Source organism: Aricia agestis, chromosome 1, assembly GCF_905147365.1.
Source record: "Aricia agestis chromosome 1, ilAriAges1.1, whole genome shotgun sequence".
In the NCBI taxonomy this organism is placed as follows: domain Eukaryota; kingdom Metazoa; phylum Arthropoda; class Insecta; order Lepidoptera; family Lycaenidae; genus Aricia; species Aricia agestis.
Genome location: NC_056406.1, coordinates 20039156 through 20057306, shown reverse-complemented (window position 1 = coordinate 20057306; position 18151 = coordinate 20039156). Strand labels below are relative to the sequence as shown.

The 18151-nt window shown below is 34.7% G+C and overlaps 1 long non-coding RNA gene across 1 annotated transcript in view; it reads left to right on the top strand.

Annotated features, from left to right (window-relative positions):
* The window catches only part of LOC121726995, a 105528-nt gene that overhangs the window by 22185 nt on the left and 65192 nt on the right, over positions 1–18151 (top strand). Inside the window, exon 2 of the long non-coding RNA XR_006035608.1 lies at positions 9363–9393. This is a non-coding gene — a long non-coding RNA (uncharacterized LOC121726995). The remainder of the gene's footprint in view (positions 1–9362; positions 9394–18151) is intronic.

The window sequence follows — 18151 nt, the reverse complement described above, 5'->3', positions numbered from 1 at the left end:
TTGCACGTCCTCCATCCGTTTTCGTGTATATGTTGACATAGGCCATATTTGTTCCCCCCCTCCCCCCGCCCGCGCCCCGCCCGCCGGCGCCGCAACCGCTAATCATATTTTATGGTGGACGCTTAACTTCCCATACAATTGGGGATTAAATTACCAGAATGAAATATTCCTCGCACATAGGCTTTTATAAATTTTCATATTTTAATATGCATGCAAAATAAATTGCACCGGTAAGTAGCGAAAATGATACTGCCGAAATACTTTCTCCATAACGAGACTATATTTTACTTAATTTCCGATTATCTCCCGTAATTAAATAGCCTTAAGGCGCCGGGTGCCATCGAAATTCTTTATAAATTCAAAATATTTTTTAGTGTTTAAATATTTTGTAGTGAATTTACTACTAAATATTTAAACATTAAAAAATATAGTAAAACATTAAAAAATATATAAATAAATAGTAAATTTACTACAAAATATTTAAATATTAAGAAATATTTTTTAAAGTTTAAATATTTTGTATTAAATTTGCTATTTATTTATATATTTTTAGTGTTTGACTATATTTTTTAGTGTTTAAATATTTTGTAATAAATTTTTTCGTAGGAACCTAGGTAGTTACTATTTTAAGCTGAAAAATAACTCAAACATGTTAAATATTTTCGTATGAGAAAATGATTTTGGTATTACGTATGTATGAGAATTTCGATGGTACCCGGCCATTTTAACAGCTTAGCTTAATCACGTTAAAAATTGAAATATAAAGTATATTTTAGCGCTAAAGTGTGATCATCTGCGATACATTGTGTCACCACCCACCAGCGTCCGTTTTGCTCGCACTACAATATTTCCAATTTTTGTCTGTCACAATGGTCGCGCGTGACTCGTGACGTCACGCTGTCACGTCACGTGACTGATAGGTTTAATACAGTCCCGCTGATTATTCGGCGGAGCGGAACCGCCGAACGGTAATCTAGATTTAATACCACGGCTCATTGCCGCTTTTGTCCTTGCCGTGACGTCATTTTAATGATTACGACTAATTAGAGAAGCTTTTGTAAGTAACGAGTGCGTTAAACAGAAGATTAGTACTATAGTTAGTAGTGCTTTCGATCAAGAAGCTAACCAATTAAGAATCAACGATTAAAATACCAAATACTTACGGAATCGAATCCTAATAAGTAAGACTTTTATTTTTTAGACAACTAGATTATTTTCCGCGACTTCGTTCGCACACAGTTCGTTTGTCGCGTGGGAACCGTACATCTTTCCGCAACGAAAACCTATCCCATGATTGTTTTCCACAATTTCTTTAAAGTCGATTCAGCAGCCTTAGCGGAAAGAGACACTTCAATTTATAATACTATTTCAAAAAAATAGTAAGGTTATTATGTAACTAAGTAAATATGGAATTATTTTCAAATCGTACAAAGATTACCTAACGGTTGTAATTTGGAAACATATTTACCTTCAGCAAGACTCAACTACAATAATATGATCATAAAGCTACATAGTTAATATAACATTTAATGTTGTACCAACATTGAACGAAATTAGCCTATTTCCAGTAATATTACAATCTCCCGGTTCGTCTCATGAGAAATTTCGCTTTGAAAAACCTATCACAGGAATACATCTGCTCCATAAATTGCAAAGAGATCGAACTATCTTTTAATAAGTTCAATTTCCTTCGAAAATTACTCTACGTAATGATATTTAATAACATAAAAATAATATTTTGTTAACTTTTTTTTAATGAAACGAAATACTACTGTTCATACTCATGTTCATTTACTACTGCAGTAGCAAATGAACATGAAATTAGGATTGTGTAAATAACAAAAACATTTTTAATAATTATATATTATACGAGCTTTTGCCCGCGGCTTCACTTGCGTTAAGAAGTATTATTATATACAAACTTTATACATGGGAGAGCCATGCTTCGGCACAAATGGGCCGGCTCGACCGGAGAAATACCACGTTCTCAATCCCCTACCCCATTCCCTTCCCTACCTTCCCCTATTCCCTTCCCTTCCGTAGGGAAGCCTACCCTCCCCTATTACCCTATTCCCTCTTAAAAGGCCGGCAGCGCACTTGCAGCTCTTCCGATGCTGCGAGTGTCCATGGGCGACGGAAGTTGCTTTCCATCAGGTGACCCGTTTGCTCCCTTATGTAATTTAAAAAAAAACTAAGTGGATGCCTACGTCATATCATCTACCTGCATGCCAAAGCTTAGCCCGATCCGTCCAGTGGTTTGGGCTGTGCGTTGATAGATCACCATTCACCATGTCAGTCAGTCATCTTTGAGTTTTATATAACACTAGCTGTTTGACCGAGCTTTGCTCGGTATCCGATGAAAATGACATTTCCTAGAAATGATTCCTAGCTAGCGCTTATCGCCCCCGAAACCCCTATATACTAAATTTCATGAAAATCGTTGGAGCCGATTCCGAGATTCCAATTATCTATATTATCTATATAGTATATCTTTAAACGAGTAATTCTTGTATATATATATATATATATATATATATATATATATATATATATATATATATATATATACAAGAATTGCTCGTTTAAAGATATAAGATATACTTTTTAGATATATAGATAGATATATAGATATAGATAAGCTATTTAATTTTTTTGCCTTAAATATTATGTTGTGCTTAAAAGCCTCAAAAGAAATCTTAAGGTCCTAAAACCTTTCAGAAAAACTTCGATAGCGTGATTCAGGATTTTGAGCTGTTTGGTCCGTTACATTATTTCGAGTGTGAAAAATAGATATTGGCCAATCCTGAGAACTACCAAACAGGCACACAACAAAAAATATTGCTTCTACCATCTCCAAAGTGTTTGGCTAAAAAATAATAATATTCAAATCAGTTTTTCAAACTAAACACGATGAGCTTATGATAAAGCGAGAAGAGCATTCTTATGAATGGTATTGGTGCTGCCGGATTACCTGCTAATCCGCTTAATGGCCGGCACGGACGGTCCGGCGTCCGGCGGTCCGGTGTTCCGGCGGTAGGTCGTAATAAAATTCTTACTCTCCTGGCTGGACGTCCTTTGTTCTAAAACGCCGCTAAATTCAAAGTCAATTTCGCAAAAGCTCATTCACCCAATGACGGGCGCTTTCATTTAAAAGTTTTGTTAGATTATGGTTTTAGCTTTTTTCCATTTAGTTTTAGGTCAGCGATTGATTTTTAAGCTTTGTCGTTTAAATTTGTTTTAGAATTACTTTTTAATTAAGTTTTTATTTATTTACACTGTATTTAAATATGCCGTAGTTAAAGTCACAAGTTATTTCAAATAGTTTCCTTCTTTAATATCCACACGAGTGCCAAAAAGATTAATTGCGTTTTTAGATAACTTACAGCTGTAATCAATAACAATTAATGATGATTAAACATCAATTTAATTTAGAGTTTCAACTTTCAGATAATGATTGGCTTATGTTAAAATGTTCATTAAATTACAATAATTAAGTAATTAATCTCTGACTGCCGCACTCAGAGTGGAACATTAATTACTTAAATGTAATTAATTCAAAATTTTGACATAAGCCCGATACATTATCTGTCAAACTCTCCATTAAATTGAAGATTAATCCTAATTAAATGTCTCTGAGTACGGCGGTTAGTGCGGCAGTAAAAGACAGTTTCCAAGCAATATTTCTAATTCTGTTCTATTTACACCACCAATTCACACAATTTACTCGCATATCCTTAGTCTTTGTTTCCACCTAGTGTCGTCTTCTTTCGCTCTGTACTTCTTGGAAGCTTCGTAAGGACATTACCGAGAATCGTAAACCGCGTAACAGTTGACACCGCTAAAAGCTTTCGAGGTTGCGGTGTAAAAAGGAAACAATATTACAGTTGCGGTTCGGGAGGCCCATTAATATACATTTGGCTGCAGCGGCTCGTATTTCCATCGCAAATTCACTAAATAAATTGAGTTCTACTTATTTATTTCATTTTATTCACACTCTGGACATACAAAATACAATGTTTTAATTGCGTTTTTCAACGAAAAATTGATAAACTTCATTGTTTTCAAATTGGTGGAATAGTTCTGATGTTCTGATCAGAATCATTCAAGCGATTTTTGCGTTACGAAGTAACAAACATACATAGCCACACTTTTACTTTTTTATACTCGTGTAGTGTGATTGCTAATACCTATTGCTTTGAATTATATTTTATGAAGTTTAATTCTGTTTTCAATATTAAAATATTTATTGAAATTCCAAATAGTAGAATAGAATATTTACTGAATACGCATAAATTAACAAACTTACTTCAATTTTAGTAGAGTCGTCTGGGGTACCCACTTGAAATATTAAAACGATCCTACCCCGTTACAGTGATCACAATACTTCGTTAATTAGACGTAATGCCGATGTTTTGCCAGACGCGGACGTGCCGGAGGAGAATATTAATCGTAATGAAGGCTCCGATTCCACGAGCCTCGACCGCCCTCGCGATTCCGCGTGGGCGAAGCGACATCCAGCAACAACAAGCTCAGTAACGGTCTAGCGAACGGTACAAATGACGCGTAAGCGACAAAACGACATCATTCGCGCCCTCTCCTCGTACTCCGCGAAGAAAGAGACGGAACGTCTTGACGAACATAACAGAAAACAAGACAGGTTATTATCTCGAACCCGACCGACGCCGAGGGCTCAGATATTTTCCACACGTCCTCGGCTATCCGCTAGAGAATAGAAACGAAAATTAGTTACAGAGGATTTCTTGTTTTTCGTTAGGACACACCGTGCTTTTCATTGTGATGTTTTTTTTTATGATATAAGGGGGCAAATGAGCAAATGGGTCACCTGATGGAAAGCAACTTCCGTCGCCCATGGACACTCGCAGCATCAGAAGAGCTGCATGTACGTCGCCGGCCTTTTAAGAGGGAATAGGGTAATAGGGGAGGGTAGGGAAGGGAAGGGAATAGGGGAGGGTAGGAAAGGGAATAGGGTAGGGGATTGGGCCTCCGGTGAACTCACTCACTCGGCGAAACACAGCGCGAGCGCTGTTTCACGCCGGTTTTCTGTGAGAACGTGGTATTTATCCGGTCGAGCCGGCCCATTCGTGCCGAAGCATGGCTCTCCCACGTATGATGTATTGTGATGTGCAAACACCACCTTCGAATCGAACGCCGCGTTTTGAATATCAAACAGTTCCCCTCATTTTCGATAGTGATACGTCGGTGTGCACAGTGCATATCACCGTCTGAGTCGATTTCGAGATTGCGGTCACTCGTACGTCGTAACTTACTCGTAAACGACAAAAAATACGCTGCGGAACCACCCCAAAAGGGATATCCGACTCCGGCCCCTCGGTTTTTAAAATAAGTAATAACTTTGAAAAGTTTCAGCGCAATAAAAGAGCGCACTAAATGGGCACATACGGAAACAAAAATGTGACAAAGTCGAGTTGGCAATATGAGTGTGTGTGACGGTGTACACTGTCCTGCATATTTTGAAGCCGGCGACCGTTGTTAGCGCTCCGCTTTGTATTCTTTTGGTTAACTTTTTGCTGGATTAATTTGTCTGCGTATTCAAATTGCAAATTATGAGATAAAAGGGTGACCTTTTTGCAGCTGAGATCCCGTTTTTAAATTAAGCTCCTCCGCTCCTCACGCGAGGAATCTTCGTAAGCTTTCGTAATCGTATCAACGTGGGCCGATATAAGCGCGACGCATAAAGGTTGATAGAGGGTGACACTTCCAAAAGTTACACCATTCTTTCGCCGCTTCCATACCCTTTTTCTATTTTGTTTGTGAGGTAACGGAAATATCTACGTCTAATATATTATAGGCGATTTACCAAGTTTTTTGTAGACGTGTTTTTACCGATGGAATGTATGGAGCTGTTCTGAGCCTTTATTTTTTGTAGAAAGAAATGTTGTAGCAGCTCTATTTTATTTTTATCTATACTTATAATAAAATCGTAGAGGTAAAATTTTTGTACATTGAAAATAAACTTGAAAAAACGAGTCAGGGGCATAGTAGAAGAGTAATAGAACACATTTTAACTGTTTTTGAAATTTTTGTTTCTCTGTCTGTTTGTCGGTTTGTCTGTTTGTCTGTTTGTACAGGCTAATCTCTGAATCCGCTGTACCGATTTCAATGAAATTTGGCATGATGATACCTTACATCCCTGGTCAACATCTTAGATACTTTTTTATAACCGACTTTCAAAAAAGGATGAGTTAATGTTTACTTTGCTGTTTGTGGTCAGATTTTTTAAATTACTTTTTTGTTGTATAGATTGCCCGAATTTGTTGCCCGATACCATGTTTACAATAGAATCGGCCAAGTGCGTCTCGGACTCGCGCAGGAAGGGTTCCATACCGTTATAGAAAAAAAATAGGCCAAAAGTTGTGTTTTTGTATGGGAGCCCTTAAATTTTTATTTCTATTCTAATTTTATTAATAATTATTAAAGTACACATATAATTAAGGATTATGTGAAAATTTCAACTGCCTGCCTGTTGTCATTATTGATATCGAGCAAAAAAGGCCAAAAAAATCATGTTTGTTGTATGGGAGCCCCCCTTAAATATTGATTTTATTTTGTTTTCAGCATTTGTTGTTATAGCGGCAACAGATATACATAATCTGTAAAAAAATCAGAACTCTAGCTATAACGGTTCTTGAGATTCAGCCTGGAGACAGACAGACGGACAGACAACGAAGTCTTAGTATAATAGGGTCCCGGTCGTTTTTACCCTTTGGGTACGGAACCCTAAAAACGGTGACTTGATAAGTAATGGAACTGAAGAAACTCCTCGAAATTGTGGTTTAATTGTAGATTATGAATCTGAGAATAAGAGGTAGGTTAAAGAGAGAGATGCTACATTAAATCCCGTCTTCTATAGTCTATCCTCTATCTCCGTCACAATATGTTCCTTTCCCCTATCCTGTGGCCCCCATCCCCTGTCCACTCCAAGCGGTCTTCGAAGAAAGGATTTTTCAAAACGATAAGTATCTGAGGTTCAAGTTTCCTGGGTCTTTGATGTAAATTAAAAATTTCGTGTGTAATATAGATCCAATTAAAATAGTCGTAGATGGGTGTTCAATTTTCTAAATCTCGATTTTAATAACATACATTCACGCGGACGAAGTTGCGGGCAACAGCTAGTTATTATATAAAACTTTAGTTTATTTTCGTTCGTCATTGTTATTATATAGAGTTATAAAATATACTATACTAGACGACCCGGTGAACTTCGTATCACGACTATAAATTGAGAAAAAACCTATCCGTCCTATCCTTAAAGTTGAATCAAATTGTACACAGTGTCAAATCAATTTTTTTATCGGTTCAGTAATTAAGGAGTCCATCGCGGACAAACAACGTGACACGTATTTTTATAAATAGAGATAGAGCACACTGGATACTTATTTATACGAAAGATTCGTATGCATATCTCTCTCTAATTAATACAGTTCAGGAATTTTGGAACAATACAAACTGAGGCTAATTTCGAATTCAAAAACTGGCACCGAGTGGAGCCAAAACATAAGAGTGCATCTAATTTAAAATGTATGACGTATTCTGGAGGCGAGTTCCAGATCTCATCACGCGAAACCGAAACTTCGGAATCAAACAAACCCGCGCTAAGTACAGCTAATTTAAAGTTGGAGTGGGGCGGGTATTCGATGGTTTCCACTACAAAATACTACTTTATTTGGCCTCATCCCTGTGTATGAAGGCGTCATAAATCATGGGATGTAAATCTGTATCCAGGGGGATGAGTGACGCGCCATTACGACCTCGGCCGCCACACTCGGCCTAAAACTTACTCCGCCGAACTTTACTTCACCGATACTTTAATGTTCTTACACTTTATCATTCCATTTTCAAAGGTAAGCTGCTTTATGGCTTCTAGTATAATTCTGCAACGATGCTTTAATAGCTTTCGCTCGTAGTACTTTTCGTGATAGTTTTGTGATTCCACATAGAATAGATTTTATTATTTAACTCCTCTATGATATCACTACAAAGCCATTTGATTAGTTTAACCGATTGTATATGAAAGTTTTATATCGTTTCAAACGTAAACTAGACTTAAAAAAACTCTACATTAAAAAACTTAAGACTTTCGTAATATTTATCGGAGTATGTTCGCGACCTACCATTTATCTAGTCTGGGGTCGGCGAACATTCCGTTCCAGACATTTCAATTGACCTTTCTCATTGACGCACTTCGTCAATGCAATTCCTTTTGTCGACCTGATCTTTTGTTTTATTTCCAATACACTTTCAGGAGGAATTTCATATCATCAATGTTAATATTCCGTGAAAAATAACTCGTAAGTTAAATCGAGAGGAGCAAATTTCGCGATCGATTCGGTCCAGTAAACGAAATGTATCATTATTTTGGAGGCCCCGTCTCAGGAAAAAATGACCCTAATTGAATATACAGCAAGGGCTATGTAGCGGGCTTCCGGACCGAGCGTCTCATCAACATTTATCTTATGAAATAATGAAACGTCAGATGTATGGGGCCGATTTTTGTTTGGAAATGTAAGTTGTCGTAATAAGCCAACACGTCTCCTTTGTACTCGCATCCATTACTCAAGCCGGGCGCAGATTCCAGTCATCTGTCAGTGTTACCAATGATAACGGTGTCAAAAATAATAATATATGAATCCATTATCGCGAGAATCCCATTTAAATATACATTCAAAAATCCTTCCTGTTCTATCTTGTTCATAAATCAGCCGCGTTATAAAAGTTAGATAAGAAAATTTTGTACAGTCAGCAGTTCAAGCCGATAGTGATAGAAAACAATAGATTGGTACCTACTATGTTATATTAAAGTACCCCTTTCTTAATATTAAATAGCATGCAACTAAAAGAGCTTAAAGATATTTATTTCATTATACAGGTTGTAACAAAAATAAGTAATAATACTTTAGGGTGTGTACGTGTTCCTTGTATAGAGTTCACTGTGAAAGTAGCAGTGCTGAAAGACCAAAAATTTTTTTCACTTTTGTATGGGGAAACTCGTGACGCTCGGGCCCTTGCCCATACAAAAGTGAAAAAAAATTCGTCTTTCAGAGCTGCTACTTTCACAGTGAACTCTCTACAAGGAACACGTACACACCCTAAAGTATTATCACTTATTTTTGTTACACACTGTATAAGTAGTATTAATACTGACCGCTAAAGTGTCGTTTGTCTAAATACCAGGATTTAATAGTTATGTACACAGAAGATTAAAGTATTTACATTGGAAAGAATCCTTTCGAAGTTGAAGAAACTCCACTGCAGCCCTGTAATTTAGTTACTCTAAGTTCCCAATGTAACCCTAAAAACTAATTTAAATAATTTCGTTTCAGATAACTCAACCCTACTCGACGTAATAAAAAGGTAAAGTAAAACTTACTCGACATTAAAGGACAGCGACGTAACTCGGTTAAGAATTTCGTTCGAATTTAAAACTTTATACCAATTTAATATACCGTTCAAGAGTTGGTAATATTCTTAAGGTAATCTGATTTTGCGGTCTGGAATTAGTGTGCTGGGTTTATTGCAAGTTGATAGTTGCCACTCGGTTGACACAACAGGGCCTGTAGACAAGTGGCAAAGCGCTAACGCTGACGCTAACGCTAGCGCTACAAAATGTATGCGATTTGACATAAGTCATCGCTTCGCTAGCGAATACTAATGTCAAATCCATACATTTTGTAGTGTTAGCGCTAGCGTTAGCGTTAGCGTTTTGCCACTTGTCTACAGGGGCTGATTACGATACGCACTCACCCCACTAATTAGTATGGGTTCCCGACCACTGCTGCTGCAGACAAACTTTTATTGATACCTTTAATATTTGTTAAGAAATCAATAATTTTCATTTCCATAATGTTCTGGGGATTTACCATAACTACCTTAATTTGCTCTGTAAGGTGAATTATATATCATGCTGATGCTTTACTGATTTTAGTTGTAGTTATGAAATAAAATGATTGTTAAGCTATTGATTAATACCATATTAGATAAGATAAGCACAATAAACCTTTAAATAAGCGGCTTCGGAAATAGCTAAGACTTAAAAACTCTATAAATACAAAGTCCTTGGGTAACACCTTTACATAATAAAAGCTATAAAGTAGGACAGCTCATGGAATGGCGCAGGATTTGCATGTTGACTTAGTTTTCATAACTAATAGTTTTACAAAGCTATTAAGCCCGGGAAACTTCGTTCAAATGACCGAACTTGATGACTATGAAATTATAAGTAACAAATTATTCCCGAAGTTTAAACGAACATTCGCCGAGTAGAAAGTAATATTTTTCATAAATTGTTGCGGAGGCTCCGCTAATGTTTACTTCGAAGCCGGCTTTTGCGATAAATTAAATATTGTAACTTAGCGCCACAGTATTAATTTTTACGAGGACAGAGACCGAGCTGTGCCACAATTAATTATTTTTAATTTAAGAGCAACCGTAATTTGTAGGCTTAGTGAGAGTAAAACAAAGCTAAAATAATTCGAGCCTCAGTCACAGGAGGGTCTGCGCTGACTTGCAGGTTCGGCTCCGCTCATAAGCCTCAAATAGCTAGTCATTTGTCACATAATGTACGACCTTCGGTGTAATTTGACGTTAAGTTACATTCCTCCTTTAGTTTTTAACGCTCAAAGTTGATTTCGGATACAATAATAATATCTACTGAAAGCCGTAAAAGAGCGTTCGTGTACATGAATCAGAAAACAAAATTTTCATCACATAATATGCCCAGCAGAGAGCATTCATAATGTGAAAGCCAAAAAATTCAATATTCCTTATACCCTGAACGCCGCAATTGAGGCGATCGATTTTAATTAGAGGCCTACTTTATTGACAGAATTTGCGAGTTTTCCTGAATTTTAATGATGTATATCGGAAGCAATAAATAACTCAGGAATTGTTAAAGGTGTCCCGGGGGCATAGAGTCGGGCTGCGGGCACACTGCGGGTTTGTAGGATAAGTTTTTCCACTCAAACTTTATTTGCACCTCGAGCTGCGCCATCTGTCTGCTACCCGAACTTATATTCTTGCTTCGAATAATTTAGTTTAGATGTACTCCCCCGAAGAATATTTTCTTCGCAACTTTGCATACGATTTCGCTGCAATCGATTCGCTAAAACGATTCGTAACAATGTCCCCCAGTCTTTAGTCGACCTCCATTGTTATAGTTTTATTCGATCGAGTCAATAAAGAATTTGTTCACGTCTCATTCAAACATTTTACAACAGTTTTATCCTCGATCGCTTTATTTTCAAAAGATTTTTTATTGTTTTATAATTTCATTGTTTTACATGATATTTTTCTACAGATTTTTGGCCTTATTATTCTTTGTATTAAACTCATTAGCGCTATTTGACCGAGCTTTGCTCGATATTCGATAAAACACGAATAAAATGACATTTTCTAAAAATGATTCCTAGCTAGATCGATTTATCGCCCCCGAAACCCCCTCTATACTAAATTTCATGAAAATCGTTGAAGCCGATTCCGAGATATATATATATATATATATATATGGGCATTTTCAAAAAAATGTGTACCCCTGGTTTTTACCTTGTCCCTTGACTTCGCTACAGATTATTTGTAAAAAATTACATACTAACATTTTGTAATTTTAATGTAGGAGCAAAAACAAGTTTTCTTTTATTAAAATACATTCACGTTTGTATAAAATTTTATTTAGTATGAGATTTATAAGGGTTTTTAAGTACCGAAACCTATTAAATTCACCTGTCCCCTTCCCAGAAGTTGTAACAAAATCTTTAATAACTATTTTTTTTCTTAAAGTAAGTTACTTAAAAACATATGTTAGATTCTTAAATACTTAATGTATCAATTGAATGTCTTGTTATTGAAAAATCTAACATAATTTAACTACAAATTAATTAAAATTATAATCATGAAAAAACAACCCGGCCGGAATGTTCGGTTTAGTGACCGTTTTTTTTAGTTTTATAAACATACTACAAAAATATTTTCGGCACTAAATGATAGCACTATATTTCATTGTACATCGAGAAACTTCAATTTGAATTTAGTAGTTAAAAATCTGCTACAAGACGCGGACGCAGGTTGGGTGGTTCTTCAGGAACGGTTTATTTGTTCAGATAAGTGACCATATTTTGTAAGCATTATTATACTTTCTCCAACTGTTTTTACTGTTAACACGTTGCAAAATTAGCTTAGTATTTAGTAAAAAAAATGAAATTGTGATAACCATTATCGGTTATTTACAAACACTTTAAAAGTAAAAGAAAGTAATATTACGTGACTTCCGACTTGTGACTTTTCGTATGGTCACATATAATGGAACGGACAAGTCACAACAGGCGGAAAGCATAAGGCTTAGTTCACATTTTAAATAAATTATTTTTTTATTCACAGATTTTATTAAGAAAATTGGTGATTTTTAAACTGGTACGATTAACGTACAAATATATTTTTTATTACTTATGTGTTAAGGTGACGCCGCGTTAAAGTAAAAAACCGTTTTGGATATGTTTTAGATTGCTAGTTTTCTATGAAAGGCCGGCCCGGCCTCTCACAGAAAACAAGCAATGGAACAGCAAAAAATGGAAAGGGCGTAAGCGACAAAATAGTTTTGTCGCGTAATTTAAAAACCATAAATACATTTCATATAAGCTATGGGCAAATTAAAGTGTATGCTTGAACCAATCCATGTACATTTTTGGAAGCTTAAATCACTCTCCTCTGTTGGAAAAATAGGAATCCTTTTTTTTACACAGGTCTATTTGATTGATTATTCTGTGTTATAAAAGTTGACCAATCGTGTTATGCTATGGGTAAATCAAAGACAAAGACATGATAAATACTGACAATGAACTTTAATTTCTTAGCTTTAGTCATTGAAAAATCGATATCGCTACAGCCAAATTATCAAATTATCAAGGCGTCGCCTTTACTTAACAATAACAAATATTTAAAATTTAAGTACCTAAAAGTTTTATTTTTTTAAATAATTTTGATTTTATTTCCACTACTTTTCTATCAGTAAAGTTGAAAATCATTTTGTGTCATTGATATTTTTAGATTTATAATAACTAGACATCGGATTATATGCATTTGCATACTTGCATATGCAAATGCATATTATAATGTCACTTTTTAGGCGATAGTGCATATTTTGACAATTTTGCATATTTCGGTAGTTTACCTTCTATGGGCATTAAGATGGCAATCGGAAAATGTTGGTAGACAATTATTATTGGCGTATAATAAATAAATAAAAACTAAAAAGGCTTTATTTCAAGAAATTAAAAATTTTGATTTTATGAAATTATAAAAATTGGCGCTTTTATTAATGTCACTACCGGAAAAGTCTTAAAAAAAATAATAAATTTTAATATTAAGTGACTTTTGATTGATTGATTAAATACTGACAATGAACTTTAATTTCTTAGCTTTAGTCATTGCTGAGCAAAATCCATATCGCTATAGCCAAATTATAAAGGCGTCGACTTTACTTAACAATAACAAATATACTATTTAAAATTTAAGTACCTAAAAGTTTTATTTAATAATTTTGATTTTATTTCCACTACTTTTCTATCAGTAAAGTTGAAAATCATTTTGTGTCGTTGATATTTGCAGATTTATAATAACTAGACATCAGATTATATGCATTTGCATACTTGCATATGCAAATGCATATAATGTCACTTTTTAGGCGATAGTGCATATTTTGGCAATTTTTCGTTGATAGTGCATATTTCGGTAGTTTAACTTCCATGGGCATTAAGATTGCAATCGGAAAATGTTGGTAGAAAATTATTATTGGCGTATAATAAATAAATAAAAAGTCTTTATTTCAAGAAATTAATAATCCAGGATTTTATGAAATTATAAAAATTGGCGCTTTTATTAATGTCACTACCGGAAAAGTCTTCAAAAAAAATAATAAATTTTAATATTAAGTGACTTTTGATTGTGCATATTTTGTGCATATTTCGACCATTTTTCGTGCATATTTGCATGGATATTTCGGCACTTTGATCGTGCATATAATCCGATGTCATTAATAACTTAGGAATTCGTAGACATGTGAACACATCTTTATGATTATGAGATGTTCGTCCCTCTAATTAATAAAGTTTAATTTATGAAATCAAAGAATTTTTTACTTTTATAAGTAGTGCAACAATAAAAATGTTTAAATAAAAGGTTTTTGTGTTATAAAAACTTCTTTATATATGTTAAATATTACTTACTCATGTAAAAAAATGAAAAATAACCTAGTGGGTAGGTCACATAGTCACACTATGGATTAAAAATAATTGCTACTCTTGTTGATCCTTGAAATTATCAAATTTTTTTTAATAAACAATTAAATATGCATTTCACTAGATTAAATTAACGAAGAAATCCATTTATTGCTGTATTTTTTTGTATTAAATTATATTTTACATTTAGTCGCACAACGGAATCTGTTTCGTCGAAAATTCGATTTTGTTTCAATAATATCAGAATAATATAACGTTTTCAGCGTTCTTTTTAACTTATTCCATTAGTTCAATATTTTTCCTTGTATATGACATTCAAATAAAGGTAAATAAATGACCTTAAAAAATATAGACATATTTTTGCAAGGGTACACGTTTTTTTGAAAATGCCCATATATATATATATATATCCAGCACCTACGGGGGCTTAGTAAACAAATTAATATCCATAAAAAATAATGTTACGTGCCGCGTAAAATAAAACGGTGCCCCTAAACTCGATACAGTCCCCGAGAAACGCGCGGATAAGATTCAATAAAGTCGCCGGAGCCCGGGGCTGTCATAATTTTAAGAGCGTTCATAAATCCATCAATATTTAAGCTCTCCGGCCACAATATTTTTCTTGGGCGGTAGGGCGGGTGGGAGGTGCGTCACACACGCCACATAAATTCCGTTAATCCGGCTGTTCGTGTACGTAGTTTACTATATTCGTGGCTATTATTCATGAGTTTGCTTTGCGGGCGAACGCCGCCAAGACTTAATAATTCGAGTGCAATGCCGATGTAAACATGATCGTCCGGTCGAGTACACGCGCCCTAAGTGCCCAGCTGTTTACTTCTCCACTTTCCTTTTGTCTTACGATTAACTTTATTAATTTTCGTTGCCGGAGCAAATGTGAGCCGCGTTTATGTTGCCTTATGCCGAGGTTTCATAAAAATTTATGACTGCGATCTAAGTGAGCGTTAGCCAAATTAATTTTAACTGCTGCTTAGTTACAGCTTAAACTCAACTTTACTCTCATTTTTTGGCTTAAATGAGTTCACTAATTCTATAGGTTTTTGTGCTATGTTTATATGACTTTCAAATTCTAAGGATTTCACTAGTAGCATTTATACCTAGTTCTTTCGATTTCGCTAAACATATTGTATCTGAATTTTCTTCAGGAAAAAAATTGTGTCCTACTTATTTTAAATACAAATATTAAAACTGCTGAAACATAAAACAAACAACAAGAATATAATATAATTCACTCAAACACAGATGGGTGTAACTGTGATGGGTGGACGGTGTTTGGTGTTTGTGTTGTATGTAATACGGCTGACTATTAGGTCTACCAGGCAAATTTGGATGGGAAATTTTCAAAAAATATCCTTACTCGTTGGATATTTTTTTTATATTTGCATTTCACATAGAATCAGCCGCTATAAGGAAAAAAACGTTACAAAAAGTTTTACTCAAATTTCCCCAGTATTGGTAGCGTCAATTTCTTTTTTCCCTTTTTGCCATCAAATCTTGGTAGACCTATAATAGGATAGGAATGTATGGCATCTATTTTTTATTCCACAATTTTTACTATTTTAAGAAATGCTATAAACTAGCGTAATTAATAAATATTTCTATGCAACCAAACGTTTTAACGTAAATTAATAATGGTTTCAAATTTCAATATAAGTACCTATTAGTTCCTTCCAGCACTTGTTCAAGAGATTACGCAAGTGAAAAAAACATGTCAACGTTTTCATAAAAAAGAGGCACGTATCGCCGAAAAAAGTTTGAGAAAATTACACGAGAAAGAATAGAATAATTTATTGTCTAATATTATATAATCGGCATGTGTTATGAAGGGGCTTGTTTGCATTCCGCGTAGTCCTCCAACAAATTGCGCATTACGTGACGTTAGACGCACACGCTAGACGATTCTATGAAAAATTCAATACTCCTCCGTCTCTGAGCGACATTAAATTACTTAACATTTCAGCACCGCATTACAGCTCAAAGAAAATCTACTTCGCCCGACGTAATAAGGCCGAACACATTGTGCATTATAAAGTGGTGTTATGTAGGTACATGTTCTTTAACAATTTTTATGTTCTAAATTCAGAATAAATAAATACTCTTTGTGTTCAATTTACGTTGCCATTTAGTCTATTGATAAGTTATTGGAAAAGATACTTGAAATTTATAAAATGAAATAACTAGTAATCTACGTGAGCCAAAAACTTTGTATCCCTTTTGATGAAAAATGGGGAAACGTAGATGAATGAAATTTTGCACAGTTATAGTTTATATGGTAAAGGAGTGCATCGAGCTAATATTATTTTGAAATTATGCTTTGATCATACATTTTTTTAACAAATAAAACATTACACACACATCAACACACACACTAGGAAAAATGTCAAATTTTTATTGACAAGCCTATACATACGTATTATATATACTCTTTTATTTATGGTTGAAGTCTGTTGACAACAAGGTGACAAATTATTGAAAATGGATTATAGTTTTATTTATTGAATCTTAGATACTATTAGACAATGCTTACACGGCTAGTCTGAGATCAGCTGAGTCCCAGAGACATGAGTTGAAAAAAATATGATAAAGTCAATATTTTTTTACGAAATATATGTAGTACTCCTAATGTCATTGAAACTAAGGTCGAATTTCGACCATTGGGCGATCTCTAGTAACTATTAAAAGTTATGTTTAATTTATTAAAAAAATTGCTGTAACAGTTACTAGAATACTTTAGCATAATTTTTATTTTCTAAACTGCTTCACTTTATCTGTAATCACTCTTATGTGCGTGCGTCCGAAGTTGGTCTCCTATATTTTGTTGTCAAAATCGTTTATTCGCAGAATGCAGTACTTATACAACTGTGTGTACTTATAGGTTAAAAATATATTTAATATAATATTATGATTATGATATTTTTTGCCATATGAAGACGTCAAATTTTATACACATCCAGTGTTAATGACTTCCCAGTTGTATAATACACAAACAGTATTACGATGCGATAAAGATAGCCACAAACAACGGAACAAACAGAAGCTTTATAAATTAACAACGTCACAATAATTAATGATCGTCATAAAATGTTAATTGTATCGGATCATACTTAGGTTGTATTATGAAGTACAAAATATGTTTTTATGCACGTTAAAAAAAACATTTTAATATTGTAATTTTGACCATCTTGCTAGTCTGGCTAAAACTCGAATACGGCTGAACCGATTTGGATATATAAGTCTTAAAATTTTCGTGAAAGTCCAGGGAAGGATAGAAGAAAGTGATACGAAGTTCATTCAGTAAAAATATAAAGTATATTACTGATACTTTAGCGCTATAACGAAAATTGAATCTACAAAACAGTTGTAGCAATATCGATTTCAATTTACCAGAAAAACGGTATCGAAATTCAAAGAACGCTGTAACACTAACGCGAACTTATCGTACAACAAATAATGTTGGAGGCAGGTAACAACGTTCGCGACAACAAATTGAATAAACACATCAGCGTGCGCCGACGACGAGACAACACCAACAACGGCGGGCCGCGATAAATATTCTACGTAGAGTCTGTTTTACCTCCGACACCACCTTTTTGTTGACAAAATAGAAATCAATCTGATAGAATCTCGGAGGTAAAATAAGACTGAATGGACCATATGTACACAACACCTAAATACAGTAGTGCAACTCGTCCCCGTCCACCATTAAGAGGGCGACTAACCCAAAAAATCAAACATCGTCCTTCTCTCTTCACACTCACGCCCGTCTTTCGTATGCCAGGTGAAAAAGGACGACGCGGATTTATCGCCAATTTTCTCAATAACTCGATAAATATACAACATTTTAAAAATCCGCTAGGTCGATCTCT